The sequence below is a fragment of the Lipotes vexillifer genome, unplaced genomic scaffold (assembly GCF_000442215.2).
Source record: "Lipotes vexillifer unplaced genomic scaffold, Lipotes_vexillifer_v1.1 scaffold591, whole genome shotgun sequence".
Lineage (NCBI taxonomy): Eukaryota > Metazoa > Chordata > Mammalia > Artiodactyla > Lipotidae > Lipotes > Lipotes vexillifer.
Window position 1 is genome coordinate 2,842,295 of NW_006791954.1, and position 6,417 is coordinate 2,848,711.

At 55.6% G+C, this 6,417-nt stretch overlaps 1 protein-coding gene across 1 annotated transcript in view; it reads left to right on the forward strand.

Moving 5' to 3' along the window:
* The first annotated feature begins 576 nt into the window (after positions 1-576).
* The window catches only part of SP6 (Sp6 transcription factor), an 8,688-nt gene continuing 2,847 nt past the window's right edge, over positions 577-6,417 (forward strand). The window contains exon 1 of the mRNA XM_007465126.1: positions 577-683. The gene's annotated coding sequence lies outside the window, so the exon portion shown is untranslated. The remainder of the gene's footprint in view (positions 684-6,417) is intronic.

The following is a 6,417-nucleotide window of genomic DNA, read 5'->3' on the forward strand; positions in this document are numbered from 1 at the left end:
GAAGTAACTGAAAAGGAGACAAAGGAAAGGGAGGAGGAACAAGGCTCCAGCAGAGGAGAGACCCGCTTCAGCTGCCAGAGTAGCCAGGAACACTGCTGGGGAGCTCTGCAGGGAGGGACCGTGTGAAGGGGAGAGTGTGTGTGTGTGTGTGTGTGTGTGTGTGTGTGTGTGTGTGTGTGTGTGTGTGTCAGGTCTTAAAAGTGGTACTTGTTTCTCTCCCACCATGTCCATGGAGGAAACAAAAGGAGGGGGTTGGAATTTGGAGAGTTCCAGCCATCCCCGCTGTCTCCCCTGGCGATGCTCTCATTTCCTCCATCCTGCAAGAACCACGTTTGTCCCTCTCCCACCACCTGGCCAACCTCTGGGGAGGGAAGGATGTCCTGCTCCTCCCCACCCCGATCCCCACCCCCACCCTCAGCTGCCTCTTCCAGCTGAAATCCTCCTTTCCTGGCAGACCTCAGAGACTCAGATCTCAGCCCCACCACTCCCCCAGGAGAGCCGGGGGCCACTGTTTCCTGGATTATCCTAAAAGCTTCCGTGGCCGTGAGGACTTGGCAGCGTCCCTGCCCGAGTCTCTCACCTCCCACTCTGGCTCTGACTGTTGCCTCCTTTATAAAGCCTGGCTCTTCCATCACCCCCACTTGCCCCTCACTGCCGCTGCCAACTCTGGGCTCCATGGACTGGTAAGAGGGGCTGTTCCCTGTCCAGTTCAGGGGACAAGAGGACCAGGTCTTCACTCTAAAGTGGGGATCATTGAGAAGGGGTTAAAAGGCTTGATTCTCTCTGTACTGGGGAGGGGGACCTAAGAGGGAGATAGTGGATGCATGGAGAACGAAAGAGGGTTCCTTGAGGTCTCTGGACTGGGCTGAGATCTGAGGGAGAAGTGGAGTGGTGATTCACCAGTTTCACTGGTTAATAGATGACTGGGGACTTCATTCTGAGGAAATAAGATGGGCTAATATAACAGACATACAGGGCACACACTCACCACATGGAAGTTCATGCATGAGAGCATATCTGCAGAAGTCATAAGGGAGAAACCACTGTGCATGGCCTGTGGGGAACACCCTTTATGATGGAGGAGAGAGGACAGACACCCCACATTCAAGCCCCAAAGGTACACACTGGTGGGTAGGTACACACTGGTGTGGTGGTTACACACAGGCATGGTGGGTACACACACATCTGTAGATACACACACACACACACACACACACACACACACACACACACACACATAAATGCACTAGCCTCAGTTGGGCTCATCTTTCAGACCAAGAGTGGTTGTGATGCTAATAGGGACATTTGGGTTTATAATACAATTAGTACTCAGGGTAGTGCTTGGCCCTGGGTAGACCCTCAGTAAGTGTTAGTTCAGTGAATAAAGGATGAATGAAAGAAAACCATTTGGCTCCAGCTCTGGACCTTGTCCAGTTTCCCAGGAGCCTTGAAGAGTGTGGGGGAGAGGAGGGGATATGAGGAAGGTGTTAGTGTCCGTGACCACCAGCTCGCAGTTGGCTGAGTGCAGCCTGGAAGTGGGGGATGGGAGAAGGGAAGAGTGAGCAACTAGGAGACCAGGAATCAGGAACCAGGGGTTCTGGTCCCTGCTCTGCTTCTAACTTGTGTGACTTTGAGCTACTTGCCTCCTTGTTCTGGGGTTTAATTTCCCCTACTAGCAAAATGAGGGTTTGCACTGGACAATTTTTATGGGCAGAACAGTGTATAGCGTTCTGCACTATAAGAATGCAGATATCTATATTCTTATAGTGCAGCACTATATTCTTAGAGTGCAATCTCCATGGAGGGACAGTTGAGGTTTGGAAGAGACCACAGCAATCCAATCCAAGATGGGACCAGTTTGTCCTATCTTAGTAACAGGATCTTGATGGCTTTGATCTGGGGAATAGTTTAAAAATGTTGTCCTCTCCACCTTCAGGATATAGGGGAGCCGGACTGCCAGGGCCATCACTGCTGCCATAGTGAGGCTGGATGGAACAGCAGGCAGAACACGTGTGCTTTAGACCCTGACAGATCTGGACTCAGTTTCCTTCTGTCTCTTAACAGCTCTGTAATCTTGGGCAGGTCATTTAACTTCTTTAATCCTCGGCTTCCTCATCTGTACAATGGGGGGATAATAACAACTACTTTGCTGCCTGCTCATGAAAATTAGAGATATTTGTGTGAAGCACCTGGAACGTAGTAGGTGCCCAATAAATAAATGCTGGTTACTATGAGCATGGAGACCAATAAGGCTGCTCCAGGTACAAAGTGGATTGCTGAGTAAAATGAGGCATGAGAAGCAGAGGGGCGGCAAGAATGGGAGACAGACACTTGTGGCAAAATCTGTCTGTTTACCCCTTTAGTGGAATGAGGGAAAGGAGTAGAAATGGCTCAAGTCCTGGGCAGATCTCAATGGGCTGCATGGTTCAACTTTGAGGTGAGATGAGAACATGGCAGTGGGCAGTGGTGATCTTGGCAGTCACGTCAACAGATCATGAGCACCATTAAGTAAGGAAACATCTAGAAAGTGGGAAATGGAAAGGGCTGGAATCAAAGGAACAAAAGCAGAGGGGTATCTGGAAGAAAAGAAAGTGCCCTGAGTCATAGGCAGAAACCCAGGCAGTGCAGGAAGTCAGAACAGCTGAGTTTTCTGAGACAATTGCATTGCGGTTGAATTTCATGCTGATGAGTGCCAGGCAGATGGAGGGTCTTTGCTTCTGGGAAACCCGGGTGGCTGTGGGTCAGGACCACGTGGGGTGAAAGGGGGCCTGGGGTGAAAGTGGGGTGGGATGTCTACTGTCCAGGGGCTGGATTCCTTTCCCTCTTCTTTCCAGGAAAAGATGGAAGGAGCTAGGAAGACAAGACAATCTGGTGCCTATAAATAAATGGGAGAGGGGGTTCAGGTTTCCCACTGAGAGTCAGATCCTTGCTCAGGTGTTAGCACCTTAAGAGCTGCAGCTTTGGGGAACAGCCAGAGGCCAGCGGGCTGCAGGGAGGAGGAGGAACAAGAGAATGCCTAGGGGTCGAATCAGACTTAGCCCAGGAATTCGAGTAGCGGGCTCTGCAATGTGAGCCCGTACCTCTGTTCCGGACATGGCTGTGAACTGAGGTGCAAAACCAACTAAGTCAAGATTTGCAGGCTGAGTGCACGGAGATAAAGCCGTATGGACAGAGAGGGCTGTCGATTTAGCCGTGGCCACAAAGACCCAGAGCGCTTCTTGAGAATCTACATCTCAGGGGCCCAAGAGTCGGGAATGAAATCTGACTGATCTGAAAGTACAATCTCTAACATCTGGGAGGCACCTCGCGTCTTCCCAAGTGCCTGTCCTCTACCCCGCAGGGCGCCTGCTCTAACCGCATTTCACCCACGAGGAAACTGAGGCTCAGAGCAACCTCATTTGCCAGATCAGCTTAGCAAATGCAGGGCTGGAGCTAGAATTTTGGTCTGTCAACTTCTAGCCCAAAGATCTTTGTGAATATACCTTTATCCAACAAACATTTGCTGGGAACCGACTTATTTAATAATTATAACGCTACCAACGATATCTTCCCTTTACTATGAGCTTACCAGGGGCCCCACAGGCTAAGTGTTTTAAGAACATCAATTCCTTTAAGCCCCAGGAAACCCTCCCAACTTGTACTCAGGTTGTCCAGATGAGGAAACTGAGTCTTACAAAAGAGGGATTTGCACAGATGAATCAGACCCTGATTCTGGATACGAGAATGTGTATGTCTGGTGGGGGGAACCACACACAAAAAGATCGATTTTCAAGTGGCTTGTGGATCAGTTTAGCCGTTTAATAGTCGCACTTCGTATTCAGGACAGGTAAACCAACGGTGGTGGAATCGGGGCTGTACCCGCGAAAACGAATCAGCCTAAATTCTGCTCGGGCTGTACGAAATAGACTGTAAAGACAAAAACGAAGTGAAAAAAGCAGGTGGCAGAGTCCGGAGGGAAAGCCAACCGAGGCAACGAAAAAAATTAGGAAGTTGATCAGAGTGCCCCCTGCAACAAAAGAGTCACTTCAGGAGGTCAAAGCGGCCGGTTCGGGGAGGCACCCACCGGGAAGGGAGTTTCGTACCCGGTCGCACAGGCCATTCCTGGCGGGGGAGGAGAGGGGAACACCCCTATCCACGGCGCTGGATATCTCAACCAACTCTGATCTTGAGAGAAGTTTTTAGGTGGGCGTCGCAAACGCCCTGAAATTCTGCACCGTGTTGCAGAGGGTTGCACTGTGTATGTGCATTTGTTTTTCTCAAAGGAATCCAAGACCCTTCCCCAAAATTATGAACCTTGGGTTTAGACATTCAGATGAGAATCGGGAAGGAATGGTGGCAAGGGGTCGCGCAAATGTTTGCAGAAGTGTCCTTTCCCAGGGCTATCCCGGCGCCTGCCCCATCTTTCAGAGCCGGTGGCGCGCGGGGGCGAGGGTGGCTGGGCGCAGGCTGAGCACCTCTGGGACCGAAGGGAGTTCGGGTGTATTGGAGAGGCGGACCTGGGAGGCGCTGGGGTTGCTGCCCAAGGGTAGATGGAGAGTGAGGGCTGAGGCGCAGATAGAGACGGGCCAGGCGGATGGGAAGAGGAGAGGAGGAGGTTACTCAAAAAAAGGTGAGTGGCCGGAGAAAGAGAGCCGGGCAGCAAGAGAGAGAGAAAGGACCGGGGAAGGTGCTGGTGGTGGAAAGAAGCGGCGGGAGGAATGGTGAAGGAGGTCAGCGGCTAAGAGCAGCTTCTCACGGCCCAGGTCTGGGGGTACACCGGACACATCCTTGGCGCTCAATCCTGTTTCCTTCTTTCCTCTTAGTTCTGGGGCAGCGCTGCCCTACTGGGGCGGGTGGGTGGAGGGCCGTGGAGGCAAACGGCGCCCTAGGTTGACTCGGTATCACCCCCAGGACCCGCCCCCTCCTCCATTCCCGCAGGGTCAGAGTCCTGGGTGCCCGCCAAACCGAGACAGCTCGAGGGCAGTTTTCCACTCGATGGGGCGGGCCCCAGAACCTGGGAAACACGCCGCCCAGGCCCCTCGCCCCAGCAGTGCAGGGGCCAGGGAGGAGCGAGGGAGGGGGCAGGGTGCCACCTAGATAGTGATTCCCTCCGCCCGCCCCCTCCCCGCTGGCCCGGCCCGGCTCGGCCTCTGGTCCGGCAGAGCCGGCAAGGGTTAAAGGCGGCCACAGGTGAGGTGGGCGGGGCCGCGAATTCGGGAAAAAGGAGCGCAGGGCCGAGGATGAAGGCAGAGAGCGCGGTGAGTCACGGGCGGAGCTGTCCTCGCTCGCTCGCTCGCTCGCCGGCTCCCGCCCGCCCTCCGCCCTCCGCCCTCCCGCCGCCTCTCTCCGCCCCTCCTCCGCCGCCAGCCGCCGGGTCTTGTTGCGGCCCCCTCTCACCCTCGGCTCCTGCCCCTCGCCGCTGGAGAGCCCGCCGGCGCGCGAGGCCCAGGAGCGCCCGTCGGGAGGGCGCCAGCCTGCTGTGCCAGGCGCCCGAGCGCAGCCTCGAGGTAGGAACCCGGGTCAGGGCGGCGAGGGGTGCGCGCATCGGGGATCGTCTCGGAAAGACGCGCCCGGAACGCGCCACAGCCTCCTCTGGCCTTGGGGGAGGTGGTCTTAAAGAATCCGAGGGGTTTAGAGCCCCGGCGGAGTAAAAACGGGGCGGACGGGCGAGGCTGGAGACTGGGGAAACTGGAGCGACTGGGACAACTGGAGGATTGGAAACTTGAGGACCGGGAGTACGGAAGTCCTGACCACCTGAGCACCGGTGATGGGAGAGGCAGCCGGTAGAAGGGGGAAGGAGGGTGTCTCTACCAGCCTTCCCGCCTTGGGGAGCGGCAAGCAGGGGTACGCGCCCGGCTGTCTCCCTTCCCGAGATCTCGGTAGCAGCCTAGTGCATCCCAGGATTGGGCTCCCTGGCCCTGTGGCGGGAGAGGCCACTCTGGAGCCTGGATCGTTAGCCTACCCCCCGCCCCCAACCCCTGGGGCCGTTCCCAGGCGCCAAAAGCTATTAGGGTCCCAGGCCTCACTGCTCCCGCCCAGCCCCTGCTGGGCTGCCCCGCCTGGGCCTGAGGCTCCATTCCTGCCGCTTCACCCTGTTCATTTCTTGTGGTGAGGCAGCAGGAGCCTGAGTAGGCGCCCCAATCCCCCTCTCCCTCCCTCTACCAGACCACCAGGGCAACCTCCCTGGTCCCAGAAGCGGAAGGTGGTAGGGGCATCCGAATCCTGATTTAGGAAGGAAAAGTCCCTGCCCTAAACCACTGCGTCTCCTCCCCCATCATCAGAGAAGGCTCAGGCACCCAAACCCACATACTCCAGGCATCACAGCAGGGCTCCCAGACCTTAGGGAGAGGTGGTGAGACGAGGGGGAACTTCAAGCGACAGGTATGTGGTCCAGAGAGGGGTGGGGGGTTTCTTTAGGTTCCCAGTGGTTTAGGGAAA